The sequence below is a fragment of the Balaenoptera borealis genome (assembly GCF_965194805.1).
Source record: "Balaenoptera borealis genome assembly, chromosome: 11".
Taxonomy (NCBI): domain Eukaryota; kingdom Metazoa; phylum Chordata; class Mammalia; order Artiodactyla; family Balaenopteridae; genus Balaenoptera; species Balaenoptera borealis.
Window position 1 is genome coordinate 49412311 of NC_138868.1, and position 21640 is coordinate 49433950.

Consider the following 21640-nt stretch of genomic DNA (forward strand, 5'->3'; position numbering starts at 1 on the left):
ACTTCCTGAGCACACAGCCACCTCCAGACACACTTTACATGGCCCTGCCCACTAGAGGCTCAAGACCCAGCTCTACCACCAGTGAGTAGGCACCAGACCCTCCCACCAGGAAGCCTGCACAAGCCTCTAAACCAGCATCACCCACCAAGGGGTAGACACCAAGAAAACTAATATCCAGCAGCCTTCAGAACCAAGTCCTCTAGCACAGGTCAGAACCTACCCTGGGACCAGCTGGTCTCTGGCCCTTGGGTGATGACAGGGGAGTGTACTACAGAAACACATAAGATATCCCCTACAGAGGGCCATTTCACCAAGGTTGAGAAACATAACTAACCTTCAAAATACAAAATACAAATAAAAATAGAAATTTACAAATACAAATACAAATAGAAATTTAGACAAAGTGAAACAGCAGAGGAATATGTTCCAGAAGAAGAAACAAAACCCCAGAAGAACAACTAAGTGATGCAGAGATAGGCAATCTGCATGAGAAAGAGTTTACAGTGTTGATTGTACAGATGATCCAAGAACTCAGAAAAAGAATGGATGCACAGAGTGAGAAGTTACAAGAAGTTTTTAACAAAGAGTTAGAAAATATAAACAACAACAAACCAGAGTTGAAGAATGCAATGAAAGAAACGGAAAATATACTAGAAGGAGTCAACAGCAGCATAAAAGAGGCAGAAGAACAGATAAGTGAGCTGGAAGACAGAGTGCTGGAAATCACCACTGTGTAACAGAATAAAGAAAAAAGAATGAAAATAAATGAGGACAGTTTAAGAGACCTCTGGGACAACATCAAATGCAGCAACATTCATGTTATAGTGGTCCCAGAAGAAGGGAGAGAAAAGGCCTGAGAAAATATTTGAAGAGATAATAGCTGAAAAATTCCCTAACATTGGAAAGGAAACAGTCACCCAAGTCCAGGAAATGCAGAGAGTCCCATACAGGATTAACCCAATGACGAACAAGCTGAGACACACTAATTGAATTGACGAAAGTTAAAGATAAAGAGAAAATATTAAAGGCAACAAGGGAGGACTTCCCTGGTGGCACAGTGGTTAAGAATCTGCCTGCCAATGCAGGAGACACAGGTTCAATCCCTGGTCCACGAAGATCCCATATGCTGCGGAGCAACTAAGCCTATGTGCAACAACTACTGAGCCTGTGCTCTAGAGCCCGTGAGCCACAACTACTGAGCCCACATGCCACAGCTACTGAAGCGAACGCGCCTAGAGCCCGTGCTCCACAAGAGAAGCCACCGCAGTGAGAAGCCCGCGCACCGCCATGAAGAGTAGCCCCCCCTCACCACAACTAGAGAAAGCCCATGCGCAGCAAAGAAGACCCAATGCAGCCAAAAATTTTAAAAATTAAAAATAAATAGAAGAAAAAAATTTTTAAACAGAAAATTAAAAAACAACAACAATAAAAAAGGCAACCAGGGAAAAGTAACAAATAATATACAAGGGAAATCCCAAAAGGTTATCAGTTGATTTTTCAGCAGAAACCCTGAGGGCCAGAAGGGAGTGTCATGATATACTTAAGGTGATGAAAGGGAAAAATCTACAACCAAGAATACTCTACCAAGCAAGGCTCTCATTCAGATTTGACAGACAAATCAAAAGCTTCACACACAAGCAAATGCTAAAATAATTCAGCACCACCAAACCAGCTTTACAACAAATGCTGAAGGAACTTTTCTACATGGAAAAGAAAAGGCCACAACTAGAAACCAGAAAATTACAAAATGAGAAAGCTCACTGGTAAAGGCAACCACTGGTAGAGGTAGGAAATCATCCACACAAAAATACGATATCAAAGCCAATAATCTTGAGAGGAGGAGATTACAAATGCAGGATATTTGAAATGCAATTGAATATAAGAGATCAGCAACTTAAAACAATCATGTACATACGTAGACGGCTATATAAAAGCCATATGGTAACCAAAAATTAAAAATCTATAATAGATATACACAGAAAAATGAATCCAAACACAACACTAAAGATAGTCATCAAATTGCAAGAAGAGAACAAAAGAGGAAAGGAAGAAAAAAGACCCACAAAAACAAATCCAAAACAGTTAACAAAATGGCAATAAGAACATACATATTGATAATTAACTTAAATGTAAATGGGTTAAATGTTCCAACCAAAAGACATAGACTAGCTGAATGGATGTCATCTATAGAACCCTTTACCCTATATTGAGGTACCTAAAAAAACAAATCAGTAAAGTATTTTTATCACTCTAAGACCCACGAGAAACAGCATCTATTCCACACAGTGCTGTATAAATGCTCGCAAATTCTTATTCTTTGGATATACTTTAAACTCAATGCAGATTACTCCTTCTGCTATAACAATATGTACAATTACCTAATAAGTATTTCATATAATACCTTTTTGTTTTGAACTATAGTCATATCACACCATCTCTGAGAACTGATTACAACTAGAAATGAATAGTCTTAGTTTCTATGTATTAACATTTTACTGGTTTGTATTTCAGAAGATAACCTTTTCCTGACTTTGGCCCCAGTCTCTGACTATAAAAGAACTGTCATAACAGACAAGGTAGAATGGAGTTGTATATTACTGTTGTGGTCCTATAGCAAGTCAACCAAACCTAAACCCAAAGTACAACTGTAAAAAACAAAAGTACAACTATAAGCATGTGTTTGCCAAGTCTTATAAAATGGTTGCAAATAAATAAACAGCTTTCAGAAGATATTCCAGTAGAGTACAAAGTACAAACAAAACACATAAAATTAGAATTCTCCTGTATGTAAAGTGAATATACCAATTATATAAATGTTAAACATTCAATCCATAATAATTTGGTTTATCTTTTTCAGATTTAGGAGGGCTTTTGTGGCATTCATTTAGTAGACAATGTATCTTTAAAAGGATGTCTAACAAACTCTGAACCGATGGCTTATTTTCTGTATTTTTTTACATTCTTATAACAAGCAAAGATATTAAAGATTATTCAACCAAAAATGAATAAATAAATAAAAGCACCAAGGGAAAAGCAACACATTATGTACATGGAACTCCCATAAGGCTATCAACTGATTTTTCCGAAGAAACTCTGCAGGCCAGAAGGGAGAAGCACATTATATTTAAGGTGAAGAAAGTAAAAAAGCTTCAACCAAGAACAGTCTACCCAGCAAGGCTCTTATTCAGATTTGATGGAGAGATAAACAGCTTCACAAACAAGCAAAAGCTAACGGAGTTCAGTACCACCAAACCAGCTTTACAAGAAATGTTAAAGGAACTTCTCTAAGCAAAAAACCAAAAAGGACACAAAAAGAAACATGAAAATAATGAAAGCAAAAAGGCCACCAGTAAAGGCAAGCATAAAGAATAGGAAGGAAATCATCCATGCACAAATCTAGTAGGAAGTTTAGAAGGCAAAAGTAGTAAAACCATCTATATCCACAATAAGCAGTTAAGAAATTCAGAAAACAATTAGATGGAAAATATAACATCAAAAACAGTAATCATGGGGGGAGGAAAGTACAAATACAGGATTGTTAAAAGGTATTTGAAATTAAGAGATAAGCAACTTAAGGGTTTCCCTGGTGGCACAGTGGTTAAGAATCCGCCTGCCAATGTAGGGGACACAAATTCGAGCCCTGGTCCAGGAAGATCCCACATGCTGCGGAGCAACTAAGCCCATGTGCCACAACTACTGAGCCTGTGCTCTAGAGCCCGTGAGCCACAACTACTGAGCCCACGTGCTACAACTACTGAACTTGCGCGCCTAGAGCCTGTGCTCTGCAACAAGGGAAGCCACCGCAATGAGAAGCCCGCGCACTGCAACAAAGAGTAGCTCCCGCTTGCTGCAGCTAGAGAAAGCCGGTGTGCAGCAATGAAGACCCAACGCAATTGAAAATAAATGAATAAATAAATAAAAAGAGATAAGCAACTTAAAACAATTTATATATATATACACTCACACACATATATACATATATATATTTTTTTACCTCATGTTATCCACAAACCAAAAATCTATAGTAGATTCACACACAAAGAAGAAAAAAAAATCCAAGTGTAATACTAAAGATAGTCATCAAATCACTGGGGAGAACAAAAGAAGAAGAAAAGACAAAAAAGACCTATAAAAACAACCCTAAAATGATTAACAAAATGGCAATACAAACATACTTATGAATAACTACTTTAAATGTAAAGGGACAAAAGGCTCCAATCAACATACAGAGTGGCCAAATGGATACAAAAACAAGACTCGTATACATGCTGCCTACAAGACACTCATTTCAAATCTAAAGACACACACAGACTGAAAGTTTGGGGGTGGAAAAAGGTATTCCTTGCAAATGGAAATCAAAAGCAAGCCAGGGTAGCAATATTGACATCAGACAAAATAGACTTTATGACAAAGACTGTTAGAAGACAAAGGACGTTACATAATGATCAAGGGATAAATCCAAGAAGATGTAACAATTGTAAATATATATGCACCCAACACAGGAGCACCTAAATACATAAAACACATATTAACAGACATACAACAGAAATTGACAGTAACACAATAACAGTAGAGTCCTTAATACCCCACTTACATTAATGGACAGATCATCCAGACAGAAAATCAATATGGAAGCACTTATTTAAATGACACATTACATCAGTTGGACTTAACAGATATGTATAGAACATTCCATCCAAAAGCCCCAGAATACACATTCTACAAGGCCAGCATCACCTGAATAGCATAACCAGACAAAGCTATCACACAAAAAATATTACAGGCCAATAACTCTTATGAACCTAGATGCAAAAGTTCTCAACAAAATATTAGCAAACTGAATCCAACAGTACAACAAAATGATCATAAACTATGATCAAGTGGGATTTATCCCACAGATGCAAGGATTTCTCAATATCTGCAAATAGATCAATGTGATACACATTTACAAACTGAAGAATAAAAACCATATGATCATCTCAATAGATGCAGAAAAACTTTTTGATAAATTCACCATCCATTTATGATAAAACCTCTCCAAAAAGTGGGCATGGAGGGAACATATCTCAACAAAATAAAGGCCATATATGCCAAACTCAGAGCTAACTAACATCATACTTGAAGGTGAAAACCTGAAAGCATTTTCTCTAAGATCAGGAGCAAGACAACACTTCCCACTATCACCAATTTTATTCAACATAGTACTGGGAAGTCCTAGCCAAGGCAATCAGACAAGAAAAAGAAATAAAAGGGATCCAAATTGGAAGAGAAGTAGTAAAACTGTCACTTTTTGCAGATGACATACTATACATACCTTGAACACATTACGTAATTATCTTTTTTTAGTGGTTAGAATAATTAAGTTCTAGTCTATTAGCAAGATTGTTGATTATAATACAATAATGTTGTCAATACAGTCCATTAGATCACCAGGGCTTATTTACTACTCATAAATTCTGACCTTTAAACTTCATTTCTATTCAGTTTCCACATCAACCAACATGCTTTAGCAACACTGAATTTTATTCAGCTCCTCAAATAAGTTCAACTTTACAAATGCAGTTACCTTTGTTGAGCTTTTCCCCTCCGTTTCCTCCCCTTCATTGGAAGAGTTTCCTTTATTTTTCAGATCTGAGTCCATCTTGCAGGAAACCTTCCTTAAAATCTCATGTCAGAGTTAAGCCCTTCTCTGAGGTTTTCTCAAAAAGGATCTAATACTGCTCCTTTCATAATACTTATGGTTTTGTATGTCAGTTGCTAGCTTAGTGTCTTTCTCCTTCACTTGTGAACTCCATGAGGACTGAGACTGTGCCCACCTTCCTCATGGGTGTAGCAATAGCCTGTCATGCCTGATACATGAGTGAGGTCCTGTGATGTTCCATAAATATTTGCTGAGGTAATAAGTAAAAGGAGGAGAACAGGAGGGCTGGAGATACAGATATGAAATGAATTATCACCCAGGAGGTTCAATGTAGAGAGGCAGAAACTTTAGAAATATGAGAAGCAACAAAGGGGGAAAACAATGGAGAAGAGCAGTAACAGAAGATAAAGAAAAGTCAGAACAATTTTGTGTGACAAAAGCACAGAGTTTATAACAGGAGAAGCAACAGATGCAACTACTGCTGGTTATCCCTTCACATTCCTCATACACATACACACACACACACACACACACACACACACACAGCACAAACACAGATGCTTCCTTGGACATAGTTACTAAAAAGGTTGAATTACTGTGGGATCTATGCTCATCATTGAACAATGGAATTACAGACATTTAAGGACGTTATTCAGAATTTTCAGTTCTTTTAATTAAAATGTTTATGTACTTACATTATTAAACTAATATTCTTTAGAAGACTCAGAAAAAATTAAAAAGGAGAAGCAATGAATAAGTATGAAAAAACATAGAGAAAATCTGCCTGTAATGTAGAAGGACTGACTTAGGAACTCACAGGTTTCTTGGTTGGATGGTGGGTTTAACATAATACACACCCATTAACTCACCACCCAACCTGAGAGCTAGATCGTTGAAAATGACTTATATTTACTTCTGTCCTTCTTCCCTATCATTTCCCATGCTTCCCAACACCTGATGCTACCACTACCCTGAATCTTGTGTTTTCTCCATTAATTTTTTAAAATATAATTTTAGCACACACATTTATTTATAAAACACGTATTTTTTACTTATATTATTTGTCCCTTAAATCTTAACACTCCCACCTACCTTCAACACACTGAGGGCCAGGGCCAAAGTGAAGGAAATGAGGAGGGATCTAGATCAGAAAATGAGTGAGGAGGCACTCACTCTCAGGGTTGTACAAGTGCAGGGCTACTTACCCATTAGAAAAAGTAGGCACAATGCTTAGACCTTGCAAAACTTTTAGAGACCAATAGCAATAGTTTAAGGCTAATCTCTATTAAAATCAGAGGAAAATGAACAGCATAATGAGTAAATAATAATGAATCATCTTGGATTATATATGCCTATATATTAACCCAGTGGTAAACATAATTTTAAATATTTTTTGTGAAAGAAGGAGCCCAAGAAGGCAAAAGAGCCTGGGCCCCACAAAAGTCATAATGTGGCCCTGGAAACCTGCACAAACATACTGATCTAACTATTTATATTAATCTAAAGTCTACCTGAAGGTATCACACTCCCTGACTTTGGACTATACTACAAAGCTATTTTAATGAAAACAGCATGGTACTGGCACAAAATCAGACACATAGCCCAAAGGAACTAAATAGAGAGCCCAGAACAAAACAATGCACATGGTCAATTAATCTACAACAAAGGAGGCAAAATTGTACACTGGGGAAAGACAGTCTCTTTAGTAACAGATGCTGGGAAAGCTGGACAGCTACATGTAAAAGAATGAAATTAGAACTTTTTCTCATACCAAATACAAAAAAAGACTCAAAATGATTAAAGACCTAAATGTAAGAGCAGAAACCATAAAATGCCTCAAAGAAAATATAGGCAGAATACTCTTTGGCATAAGTCATAAAAAAATTTTTTGGATCTCTCTCCTCAAGCAAAGGAAACAAAAGGAAAAATAAACAAATGGAACTTAATTAAACTTAAAAGACTTTCACAGCAATGGAAATCATTGACAAAACAAAAACATAACCTACTAAATGGGAGAAAATATTTGCAAATGATATGACAGATAAGGGGTTAACAGGCAAAATATATTAACAGCTCATACAACTCAATATCAAAATAACACACAACAAAACTGAAGAATGTGCAGAAGATCTGAATAGACATTTTTCCAAAGAAGACATATGGGTGGACAACAGGCACATAAATAAGATGCTCAGTGCTGCTAATCATCAAGGAAATGCAAATCTAAACCACAATGAGATATCAGCTCACACCTGTCAGAATGGCTATCATCAAAAAGAACACAAATAACAAATATGTTGGTGAGGATATGCAGAAAAGAGAATTCTTATACACTGTTGGTGGGAATGTAAATTGGTACAAACACTATGGAAAACAGTATGAAGTTTCCTCAGAAAACTAAAAATAGAACTAACATGATCCAGCAATTCCACTCCTGGTTATATCTCCAAATAAAACAAAAATACTAGTTCTAAAAGATATGTGTATCCCAATATTCACAGCAGCATTACGTATAATACCCAAGATATGGAAGCAACAGCAACATCAACGTCCATCAGCAGATTAATGGATAAAGAAGATATGGAATATTACGCAGCCATAAAAAAGAATAAAATTTTGCCATTTGCACAACATGGATGGACCTGGAGAGTATTATGCTTAGAAAAATAAGTCAGACAGAAAAAGATAAATACTGTATGTTATGATTTATATGTGGAATCTAAAAAAGAAAACAAACAAATGGATATAACAAAACAGAAAGAGACTCAGAGATATAGAGAACTAGTGGTTACAAGTGGCCAGAGTGAAGGGGGAAGGAGGAAGGTAATGGTAGGGGATTCAAAGGTACACACTAATATGAATGAAATAAATGAGATACAAGGATATACTGTATAGAGCAGGGAATATATCCAATATTTTATAACTTTAAATGGAGTATAATCTATAAAAATATTGCATCACTATGTTGTATACCTGAAATTAATATGATATTGTAAATCAACTATACTTTCATAATGATAATAATAAACAAAATCTATCTAAACCATGGAAATATATAATTATATGAGAATCACTATGATTCTTTAAAAATGCATGTGCAAACTCCCAAAGAGTCTTTATTCCCATTTTGTAGTAATTCCTAGTTCCTTCAACTGTTTTTCATGGGAAATGATTTTTAATTTCTTATCTATACTCCTTACTCTCCCCAGAACACTGTTTCAGAACCAAATGAAACACTCCAAAATCTGGTTGATGATCACAGAATGAAGCTGGATACTCTTATTTCCTGTCCCAGAAGCAATTCTATTTTTTCATTTGTTTGCTTTGGTAATTCAATCCACTTCATCATTTAATCATCCCTTCAAGAAATATATTTTAAGTCTTTATTACGAGTACCATGACATTTCTGCAGCAGAGTACAAAGAACAATGTTTTTAGGAGTAGGAGAAAAAATTCTCTGTATTTGGAGGAGCTGGGAAATAATATTAAGAAAATGATTACAGAATCTGGAAATAAAGATTTGGAAGTCATCAGCAATCAAGTGGTATTTAAAATCACAAAAGCATGTTAAATAAACTAAGAAATAAATGAGAGATAGAACGTGGAAAACAACTTAAACAAACACAGTATTTTACGTTTCAGATAATGTGTATAGAAAATACACATACAGGGCTTCCCTGGTGGCGCAGTGGTTGAGAATCTGCCTGCCAATGCAGGGGACACGGGTTCGAGCCCTGGTCTGGGAAGATCCCACATGCCACGGAGCAGCTGGGCCCGTGAGCCACAATCACTGAGCCTGCGCGTCTGGAGCTTGTGCTCCGCAACAAGAGAGGCCGCGACAGTGAGAGGCCCACGCACCGCGATGAAGAGTGGCCCCTGTTTGCCGCAACTAGAGAAAGCCCTCGCACAGAAACGAAGACCCAACACAGCCATAAATAAATAAATTAATTAATTAATTAAAAAAAAAAAAGAGTAAAGAATACTGAATTTATAAAAAAAAAAAAAAAGAAAAAAAAAAGAAAATACACATACAAATAATGAAAGCAGAAAGAAGGAAACATAAAAATAGAATCATATTGTGAATACTACTTTGGGACACACTTTAAAAATAAATTAGCAATACATCATAAACAATTAGACCATAGAGCAAGTCACTGCAGTCAGTTCACAAGGAGCACCTCATACATCCAGTTAATATTGGAGAGTTTCCTAAGAAGTTATTTATATTCCCTGAAAACTTATTTTATATATTTTTTCCTGTGGCTGCCTTGGTGAAGATATATTATGACTACAATGGGTAACTGGTAAGCATCATGCCTTCTGAAGAATTCCCAGGTTTTGATTTGACAGATTATACTTTTTCTTTAGAACAAAGCCAGACACATCATTTTGGCCTCTGACAGCACTGACTTTGTAAAATTCATTTTGTCATCATGTTACACAATTCATTGAGAGACATTAATAATTAACAAATGTATGAAATTATTGCAATTATTAAAAAGATGTTTTCCATAACCCAATAAATTGGATATAAGAAATACAGTATTAATGAATGAATTAACTATTGCCTAGAGCATAGTTCAGAGAAGAAATTTTTGTTTTAAACCATACTGTCAGTATCAAGAGTTCCAAGAATAGAGGGAAAACAAAACAAAACAAAACCACATTCATGTCTCCAAAGATCAAGCACACTGTGGATCCCGGAGCACTGAGTGGAAAAAACCAAGACCTGAGTTTAGGAAGGAGCCAGTAGAGAAGGGTTCAGGACATTGGGCCCAAAGCATCCTTAGATGGTGGAATGAGAACAGGGGTCTTAATATGACAGATTCCCTGGTCTACAGTCTGATTATTTTTGGTGATGGCATAGATATCACAAAGATTTAAGGGAACATATGAACAAATGTCTCTTCCCACCACTGCACAAGTTCCCCCTCTTGAAGCCAGAATCATGTCCAATGCCTGATGATTATAGAGCACCACTTGCTGGAGTTTCTGTAATTCTCTGGTGATGAAGTTGTTGGCTCTGGTAAGACTATTCACAGTCTTGGTTATTTCCCAGAGCACAGCATGAAAAATGAGGGTGTTTTGGAAAACTTCCTGAGTGATCCACACAGCAGCAGCTCTAGGCAAAAAGGTTGTCCATACATATTCTGCTGAAGTAGTCATCTTTTCAATTTACTCCCAATCACTGAGCCTCTTGTTCCAAGGCTTCCTGAGAACCAGGTGAGAAACAAATGTCACAGCCTCCTTCTGGGGTTGGGATTCTGCACCTAGATTTATAGCTGTAACACATATTTATAGACCTTTTGGATCATCTAGTGTCTAGAAAAGTTAAATCAGAGGTAATAGAGTAGTTAAGATGAGAAAAGAAGGCAGTCTGGTTAAAGATTTGATAAGGAATAATTTGATTACCTAAATAACAGGATCCAGTCCAGTTAGCAGATAGATATCAGCAGGGACATCTACCACAAATAAAATATGTCTCACTAGAGGCTGTTCAAGGCTAGTGAAAATAATTGTCCATTAGATTTGCATCTTGGCACTTACATGAAACTCTCTGACAGAAAAGTTGTCCCATCCAATTGGGAAGAAAAAATTTAACAGGTTGTTCTTTGCAAGAGACAGTCCCAAGTGTCCCTGGTAAAATTATTCTTAGAATCATCTGGGTGTACAAGATGTATATAATAAGGCAAAGAATAAGTATTTTTGTCTCCCATTGTAATAGCATAGGTATTTGTATTGGTGGCAAAGAAAATGTGATTGCACATGCATATACCCATGAAAGAGCATGGTCACAGTGGAAGTATACATTGCCCTTTGTGAAAACTATTGAGATTGAAAGAGTTTCCTTTTGAAGTATAAAGCAAAAAGCAAAGGGCCCACGAGTGGTAACACGTATTTAACAATATTAATTTTTTAAATCCAAGAGCATGAGATATCGTTCCATTTCTTTGTATTATCTTCAATTTCCTTCATCAATGTTTTATAGTTTTCAGAGTATAGGTATTTCACCTCCTTCGTTAAGTTTATTCCTAGGTATTTCACTCTTTTGGATGTGATTTTTTTTTCACATCTTTATTGGAGTGTAAATGCTTTACAATGTTGTGTTAGTTTCTGCCGCACAACAAAGTGAATCAGCTATATGTATACGTATATCCCCATATCCTCTCCCTCTTGCGTCTCCCTCCTACCCTCCCTATCCCACCCCTCTAGGTGGTCACAAAGCACCGAGCTGATCTCCCTGTGCTATGCAGCAGCTTCCCACTAGCCATCCATTTTACATTTGGTAGTATATATATATCAGTGCTATTCTCTCACTTCATCCCAGCTTCCCCTTCTCCCCTGTGCCCTCAAGTCCATTCTCTACGTCTGGTCTCTATTCCTGCCCTGCCACTAGGTTCATCAGTACAGTTTTTTTAAATATCATACATATACGCTAGCGTACGGTATCTGTTTTTCTCTTTCTGACTTACTTCACTCTGTATGACAGATTCTAGGTCCATCTACCTCACTACAAATAACTCAATTTTGTTTCTTTTTATGGCTGAGTAATATTCCATTGTATATATGTGCCACATCTTCTTTATCCATGCATCTGTTGATGGACATTTAGGTTGCTTCTATGTCCTGGCAATTGTAAATAGTGCTGCAATGAACATTGTGGTACATGTATCTTTTTGAATTATGGTTTTCTCAGGGTATATTCCCAGTAGTGGGATTGCTGGGTCATATGGTAGTTCTATTTTTAGTTTTTTTAAGGAACCTCCATACCGTTCTCCATAGCAGCTGTATCAATTTACATTCCCACCAGCAGTGCAGGGGGTTGGATGTGATTTTAAACAGGATTGCTTTTTCACTTTCTCTTTCTTGACCCATAATTATATCCATTTTAAACTGGTAGTCATTTAAGTTCAAACACATTCTAAAATACCTACTTTTTTATTCCCCTCCCCCTCATTTTGTTTTTGATATCATATTTTCCATCTTCATGCTTATCCCTTTACTATTTCTTGTGGTTATAGCTGCTTTTACAAATTTTTGTTTTTTAATCTACATACTGGTTTAAGTGATCTTCAATTCTTACTATATAGTTGTCTTTCCTGTTAGGATTTTCCCTTTCCTATAGATTCTTATTTCTTTTCCATTTAGTTAGAAGGGCCTTCAACATCTCTTTTAGGGTAGGTCTAGTGTTGCTGAATTATTTTAGTTTTTGCTTGTCTAAGAATGTCCTTATCTCTCCTTCTATTCTAAAAGACAATCTTGCTGGGTAGAGAATCTGGACTGCAGGATTTTCCCTTACAGCACTTGGAATATATCATGCCATTCCCTTCTAGCTGGCAAAGTTTCTGCAGAGAAATCAGCTGATAACAGGGGTTCCCTTGTATATGACTCTTATTCTGTTGCTGCCGTTAGAATTCCCTCTTTAACTACTGTCATTTTAATTATGATATGTCTTGGTGTGGGTCTGTTTGGGTTCATCTTGTTTGGGACCCTCTGTGCTTCCTATAACTGGATATCTGTTTTCTTCCTCAGGTTTGGGTTGTTTCCAGTCACAATTTCTTCAAATACATTTTCAATCTACTTCTCTCTCTTCTTCTGGAACCGCTATAATGTGAATGTTGGCACACAGTGATATCCCAGAAATCTCATAGATTTCTTACATTTTTTTATTTCAATTTTTTTTCTGTTGTTCTGATTGGGAGATCTCCATTATTCTATCTTCTAGATCACTTGTGTTCTTCTGTATCACTTAGTCTGCTATTCCTTCCATCTAGTGTGTTTTTTATCTCAGACAGTGAATTATCTATTTTTGATTGGGTCTTTTTTATACTTCCTAGTACCTTATTGAAATGATCAATGTTTAGATCAATCATTTTCCCTTATTCAGTTAACATTTTTACTACCAATTTTTGAAATCTTTATCTGGTAAATTGTTTCTGTTTCATTATTTATTTTTTCCTGGAGTTGTCTCTTGCTCTTTCATTTGAGAGTAGTTCCTCTGCTTTTTATTTTGCTTAATATTCTCTGCTTCTATGAATTTAGGTGAAACAGCTACCTACTGTGGTCTTGAAGGGGGATTCTTTTGTGGAAGAATTTCTGTGTAGACTGAATATGTTCAGTGCCTTTGGTGCAGAGCTGGATTTGAAATGGACATCAGTTGCATTTCCTCAGGATGTGCTGGCAGCTATCACCTTGGTAGAGGTGGACCTGGAGATGAAGGAGCTACAGCCTGCACAGGGTGTAACATGGGGCTTCCTCTCTGCTCAGTGGCCATAGCACCCTTTCAGGGGTGGGGTGTGATCTCAAGTTGCTGGTTTGGAAGCCCTTGGGGTCAGTCTTGAGCTGGCTCTGTCCCCTTTAAGTGTATGTTTTTCCTTCTCCCTGATCCAGGACTTTGCCCCAAAGGAAGGAAACGCTGAAGTAAGTGGGGTTCATGTACCTACTGAAGTCCTATGCTCTGCCTTTGTAGGCGTCTGTGTCCCCATGCAGACACAGCCCACAGTCACATTTTTCCCAGTCACGGCTACCCCACATCTAGTGCCATGCTGTGGTGTGGAGTAGGGTGGAGCATTCACTTGGCTTGAGCCGGGGCACACAATGAGGCAGTCACGAGAAACCTGGCAGCTGCACTGCTGTCAGAAGTCTGGGCTGCTTGTGCGGAACCACTTGAGTAAGGGCCAAAAAAGGCTGCCACCTACCCACTTCTGCCCTGGGAACGGGCGGCCTCTGCATTCCAAGGTTGAGTTTTTTCCCTGGTCCTGGCAGCACCAGGTTCAGTGCCACTGTGTGAAGTGAAGTGAGTGGGGTCAGGTTGTTCATTCCGACAGGGGCTGAGGAGTATGGCAAGGCAGTCATGGAAACACAGCAGCTACTAGGGCAGACCTCTCTCTACCCTTCATGGGGGCAAGTCAGCACCCATGCTCTCTTCACAAGTGGAACTGAGGTTTCTCCAGCCTTTTTATCTGTTGCACTAGTTCTGCAACCAGCCAATGGGGCTCATCCCCTAAGCATAGGACCTCAGGATAATGATGCCAAGTCTGTACCTCAACATTCTCACTCCCCAGGGTGGATGTCCACCTGTGCACTCTCCCTTTTCCTCTGAATCCCCTCCCAGAAGCCCAGGTCCCAACCTGATCACTTTTCTTCCCAACCTACCTGACTACTTGGGTATTTTTCTTACAGCCTTGGTTGTACAGGAGTCTTTCTGCTAGTTTCCAGTTAGGTTTCAGTGAGAATTGTTCCACATGTAGATGAATTTCTGACGTGTTCATTGGGAGCGGTGAGCTCCACATCCTCCTACTCTACTATCTTGATCTCTCCCAGGATATAGTTTCATGGTAGAACCAAGAATTGGTTGAATTGGATATGTAAACAATATAGCTGGGTTCACAAGTTTGAGGGTTCAAAAATATTCCCCCAAAATTGTATCCCAAATTACATCAAATCCAAATCTCTATTTGACTAAACTAACAAAAATCTTGGATCTCTTTCCCCTGGCAAGCAAATCTCTTTCCCCTCCTCTGGCAAGCAAATTTCCCCCTCAAATATGACCCCAAACCCCAGGGGTACCATTAGTGATTAGCAATCTCTTCTAATGCTCTCAATATTCACTAGTGGTACCAGAATGCAGTTGAATCCCCAGCAGAGTCAGCAAAGTCCACAATTGCTGCCATATTACTGGAAGCTCTTCCCTAAGTCCATCCCTACCACTTCCCTGGTGGCCACTCTTTGAGTTAAGCTTCTGACTTGATTGCCCTTTATACTCTACCTGGCCATGCTGAAGATTCCTCAGGATCCTCTACAATGGGGGCCACCCTAAATCCCCATCCACTATGAATTCTCTACATTGACACTTCCAGATCTTTATTGGTGGACGTTTACCCTGGATCCTAAAGTACTCAATACCATCAATTATAGGAAATGTCATAATGTCTAGAAACGTATAAGAGGTTTTCCCCTTGGCTTAGTGAAGGAAGCTTCCTTGAATTCCATCTTCTGTTTTGCATTCCTACATGAAGCTGAGATGGAATTTACACTAGAGGGTCCGTTAAGCAAGACTTAAGTGGAAAGAAGAGATGGAAAGAATTAATTTTTTGAGTCCCTACTTCAAGTTAGGCCCTGAAATTATCTCCTTTGATCAAGACAATAAAAAGTGGTAAGATGAAAAACTGAAAGATGAAATGAGTAACCCAAGATCACACAGTTAGAAAGTAGTGAGAAAAGAGTCTAAGTCCACTTTCCATGTAAATACATCACTTTAGGGGACTAATGACAATAGCTCTCTCTTAACTGGACAAATTAGCCCAAATTTTCATATCCCTGTCATCTGTGATAGTAATGCCATGCGATAATTTCCTCAGAACTTCATGTTTTCTGAAGTGACTAGGATGGAGGTATGATCAGACAGCAGAAATAGGAAAAACTCAGTGTTCACAGGAGAAGAAGAGGATGCTCTTCCTTTCTACCTCCTCTGGCAAGCAAAGCCCTACTGGCTGCAGCTGGGCACCGCCCTGAGAGGTAGGGAGAGAAGTCCACTGAAGGCAGGATCCGATGCCTCTGTGTCTTACCCTGGTGTGATATTGTGATTTATAATAAGAAACGTATATTTGATCTTTGTCCCAGTTCCTGACACAGGGTTCCTCAAACCCTTATAAACTCCCAAGTTAAAAGAGTGGCAGGAGCATCTTTTGTTCTCATGAGGCAACTCTGGGTGGGCCCCTGGATGGCTCCTGGGTGTGGGCTGGTCACCAGAAAGACAAAGCCATGGTTAAAAGTTTGGTATTTTCAGCCCCTCCCACCCCATCATTCTTCAGAGAGGGGAGAGAGATTGGAAACGGAGTTAATAATAGATAACACCTATGTGAGAAAGCCTCCATGAAATCCCAATAGTGTGGGGTTTGGAGAGCTTCCAGGTTTGTGAACACATATACCTTGGAGGGTGATATACACGAACTCTATGGGGAAGCTCCTGCACTCAGAACCCACCCAGACCTCATCCTATGTATCTCTTCATCTGACTGTTTATCTTTATCATATACTTCTAAAAAAACTGCTAAACATTAGTGAGTGTTCCCTGAGTTCTGTGAGCTGCTTTAGCAAATTAATCAAAACCAAGGGTGGGGGGTTGTGGTAGGTTCCAATTTGTAGCCAAGTTAGAATTTGCGGGTAACCTGGGAACCTACTACTTGCAAATGGCATCTGAATCTGGGGGCAGTCTCATGGGACTGAGCCCTTACCCTGTGGAATGTGGCACTATATCCAGGTAGATAAGTGTCAGAATTGAGTTAAAATGTAGGACAACCAGCTGGTGTTGCAGAATTGCTTGGTGAGAGGTAAAACCCCCATGCATCTGGTGCTGAAACCAAGGAAGACTGGATTTATACTAAAACACCTGGGATATCTGATTTTTCTTATTCTTCTCCTCCTCTTTTTGCAGGGTTCAGGGTAGGTTGCCCCAAGATGTGCCCCTCTCACATGAAGATTATTTTAAACTGAAAACAAGCAAGGCCCAAAAGACTCAGGAAGAACTTCTGAACACCTCCCTAACTGCCTGAAAGAATTTAAGATAGATGATCTGTTCTAGGAAGGAGCTATCACCATAAAGAGCTATAGTATACTATGAACTAGGCATGGTAGACAGGGAGGAACTTAGCAAGGCAGGTTTGATCCAAGTCCTCTCTGTGTCCCACTGTCTCTAGATGGCCCAGCAAACATTTACTTAACAAAAATTAACTCTTCATCTTCCTGTGAATTGCCTTACTTCCCTTTGAAGTTCCAGTCCCCTACCTCCTTCTCCTTAGTACAGTATGATATATAAATATACCTCATCTTGCCTTATTGTCTCTGGAATTCCTCATGATTATGTTAATTCTTCATACCTATGTACTAACTTTGATTTTCTCCTGTTATTGTCTCATGGCATTTAAATTAGTTGGCAGCCAAAAGAACGAAGACCGGACGAGGAGAAATATTGTCCTCCCCCACCCTTTCTTTGTTGGCAAGTGTCTCCCACCAGATTTCAGAAGAAGCTAACAGAGTCCCATAAAAGACATTTTCTCTTAGCTAAAGATGAGCCACTTGAAAGGAAAGGATCAGGGGTAATGTCAGGCAGGAGAAACTCAGTGATCTCAGCTGCCCTCGTCTCTGTAATCAATGGATAGAGATGGAGTGGCCCACTCCTCAGGATTTTCAGTTGAAGCTGAAAGTAGGGCTGAAATTCAGGTGAAGCAAGTTAGATACCCAGACTACAAAATTTAAACACTCCCTCACTCTCAACTTCCTTTGTGCCCTAGGCTTCTCTCTTGCCTCACCCTAGTTCCAGTCCTGGATGGAACCCTGGATGGGTCACTGGCTCTCTGTACTATCACTGCAGAGATCTGGATGAATTCCTTTTCCCTCAGTTTATTCAGAATAAGTCTTGAATTTTTCAAAGAGAACTTAAATTAGGAAACTGGCAGTTAAAAAAGGAAACAGGAAAGCAAAGAGAAAACATTTTACAAAAACCATTTACTAATCACTTAACAAACATTTGTTAAACATATGTTAAAAACAAACATTTTTGGGACTTGACATAAGACTGAGAAATGAAACCAAAAGTCTGTTCTCAGCATTGGGAGTTGACCTGAGTAACAGGAAGCAGCTATGTGGTGAAATAAACTTGTTTGTGAATCTGATTTTGAGCCCATGGGATTGCGTTAACCCCTTAATTAATTTATACATTTCCTGAAATCTTACCATATACAGAAAGTGTTCTCACACTGTGAGAGAATCTGAGGTGGTCAGACACAGACTCTATGATCTCTAGATCCACAGCATAGCAATAGAGAAGAGACAGGCACTGATACAAGGCCCAGCATAAGAATGTAAAAAAAACAAAAACAAAAAATCCACTCATATAGAAATACTCAGGTTCAAATTAAACACTGAAAGGAACACTGCAGCTGAAGACCCTCCACTTGATGTCTCTTGTTCTGAAAGATTTGATCTTCAAACAAATTATGTGCTGGGGAGAAAAGAATTCATATTTGAATATCTGTTTCAGGCCAAGCACTGGGTGAGATTAACCTATCTCGTTTTATCCTCATTAATGTTATGTGAGGTACATAGTGTGACAGGCACAAATTCATTCCACCACTCAGCTGCTTCTCCTTACTTAAGTGGTCCCCCACACCCAAGACTTAAGTAAATATAGCTACTAACTACTGGATCATGGACTCAAACTGAAGCCGCAAAACAGGTTTTGGGACTCAGTAAAGCATACCGTTCTTTTGCCTTGGCACAGAAAGAATTCAGTGACGGGCAGAGCAACAGAAAAGAGAGTTTATTAGTATAGGATGCTTGTGAGAGATACAAACGGGCAGGCAAGAGAGTGCTGCCCTGAGAGCTAAGTGGGCTACAACTTTATAATCAAAGGAACTTTATAAGCACCTTTCCCCTACATTCCCTGTCTTGGGATGTGTAGGGGAGCATATCCTAAGAGTCATTAACTTGCCGACTTCAACCAGCAGGATGTAGGTCTCATTTCTTCACTATTGCCTTATTGTTTTGAGGTATGTGTTTCGCTTTTATTGCTAAGCAGGCATGCTCGGTTTCAAGATGTTCAGATTGTTGCCTGGTTTCAAGATGCTCTGATTGTTTTCTTGAGTGATAACTGACTTATGGTGGTCTCCCAAAGCTCCCTCTCTATCTACGATCCCCTTGTGGGATTTGTGAACTAGCTGTTTAATTATCCTACTCTATCCCTAACAAAACCTGTCTCAGACATTGAAACTTCATAATTGAAAACACCTATGCTCCTACTTTGAGGGAAAAGAAAAAGGTAAGCCTTGTTGGAAGGACACCATGCCAGCCCTCCTCATACCTTCTTGGTGTCTCATGTTAACTTACTGAAATACCTATTAATATCCTCAAATATAACTGAGGAAACAACCTGAGACAGATATGCTAATCTCCTTATTCAATCATCACACATTTTGTTCATCTATATATTTTATGCACTATGCCTGGAACTAGGAATATAAAGATAAATAAGACAGATCCCCCCAGGACTTCCCTGGTGGCTCAATGGTTAAGAATCTACCTGCCAATGCAGGAGACACGGGTTCAAGCCCTGGTCCAGGAAGAGCCCACATGCCACAGAGCAACTAAGCCCGTGTGCCACAACTACTGAGCCTGCAAGCCACAACTACTGAGCCTGCAAGCTACAACTACTGAAGCCCGCAAGCCTAGAGCCCATGCTTTCCAACAAAGAGAAGCCACTGCAATGAGAAGCTTGCACACTGCAACGAAGAGTAGCCCCGCACACCGCAACTAGAGAAAAGCCCGCACGCATCAACGAAGACCCAGCACAGCCAAAAATAAATAAAGACAGATCTCCCCCGCACCTGGGAGGAGCACAGGGAGGTGAGATGTATGAGGTTTGGGGGATGGGAGAAATAATATAGACAAGCAATAGCTACAGTGCAGCACATTGTGATAGGAGCATTATAAGAGTGGAATTAAGTATTCTGAGAACACAGCACAGAAGAGCTCAGTATAGGTCTGTGGACAAAGAATGTTGCCACAGTAAACAAAGAATGTTGTGACCATCCAGCCAGTAGCCACTGCAGCCACCCCCAACTGTGCACTCTGAAGGGATTCAGGATGGAGAAAAGCAGGATACTGGCCCTAGATAGTTAAGGTGCATATCAAAGATATTATTTCAGTGAGCCCAGACTCTTGAATCTTCCCAAACATAGAAAAACACAAAATTCATTAACTTGAGATGTCTGGTTTTTCTTTAATTAACAGTAATCTTGATGTTTCAACTACATGGTCTTTGTTGCAAAAACTCCTATATATCCTGGCTCCTCCCTTACCTCTCCAGAGTAGCCCCTTAGAGTTATCGAAGACATTGCGTCCTGGGCTTAAGTCCTCAGTTTTATCCGCCAAATAAAACATAACTCTCAACTTTTAGGTTGTAATTTTTTTTTTTTTTTAGTCGACAACAGTTAATTCAAGAAAAAAAGGTCTAAAAAAAAAAAAAAGAAAAAAAGGTCTTTTATGGGAAATAAAAAAATAACAAGTTTAATTAGCACTGGGAGCATGCTTCTCTTTGTCCTTGGGTGACTTAGGAACTAGAACAATAAAGCCGTTAAAGCCATTTCGTAGAGGAAAAACTCTAATGTGCCCACATCTCCTCCCCAATTCTTTCCCTTTCCTGTTCTCCTATGTTCATTACCTGGTGCTTAGCCCATCTCATCATTGATACGCACACACATTAGTCTTCTATCCACAGTAATATTAACACCCAGCAAACACAATATATAAATAATAAATAAATAAGCAAGCAAGCAAGCAAGCCAGTATTCCTTTAAATCAGCTGAATTTTTTAAAAGATAAAAACCAAAACAAAAGTGAAACCAGTTTTTCACTTCCTGTTTGGAGGATAAAATAAGGCCCTTTTACCACAGAGGGAACTGAAGTCTAGGCTGAAGATTCAGTTAGCAAACTACCAGACTCAGGGAAGGAATCTACTCTACTTTCTCTCTAATATCGTTGGAGCAACCTGAAGACAGGAACTTGGCCTCAAGAAAATAGGTAGGTGAAGGAAAAGGAGAGAAATGGGGTAGACAGAGAGATACAACAACATACTCAGAGACTAAAATAGAAACAGGAATTGATGAAAATAGGCACGGGAACAGCCAGAGACACAGGCAGATTAAGGCATGCTAAGAACACAAATATGAATCTAACATTCTCATTGCTCCAATAAACTGCTCCAAATCTGGGGGAAAGGGAGTACATTATTGAAACAATTAAACAATTTGGTAATTTCTATTGTCAAATAAAAATAAACCTAGATTTAGGTTAAAAGAGACTTTATTTGAAAGAATTATTGCAATAAGGGGAAAGAGACTATTGTAATAGAGAAAACAATCCAAACATAAAGCTGCAAGCATCTCAAAGGCCAGGCAGAAAGGAATTTTCTTTTATGGGAAGGAGTCAACAAGAACACAG

The 21640-nt window shown here is 38.7% G+C and overlaps 1 protein-coding gene and 1 long non-coding RNA gene across 3 annotated transcripts in view; one reads left to right on the top strand and one right to left on the bottom strand.

Moving 5' to 3' along the window:
- The window catches only part of ZNF215 (zinc finger protein 215), a 259348-nt gene that overhangs the window by 196681 nt on the left and 41027 nt on the right, over positions 1–21640 (bottom strand). The window lies entirely within an intron of this gene.
- Positions 9303–21640, top strand: part of LOC309605630 — a 48683-nt gene continuing 36345 nt past the window's right edge. For both annotated transcript variants that reach the window (XR_014231455.1, XR_014231456.1), the window contains exon 1: positions 9303–21220. This is a non-coding gene — a long non-coding RNA (uncharacterized lncRNA). The remainder of the gene's footprint in view (positions 21221–21640) is intronic.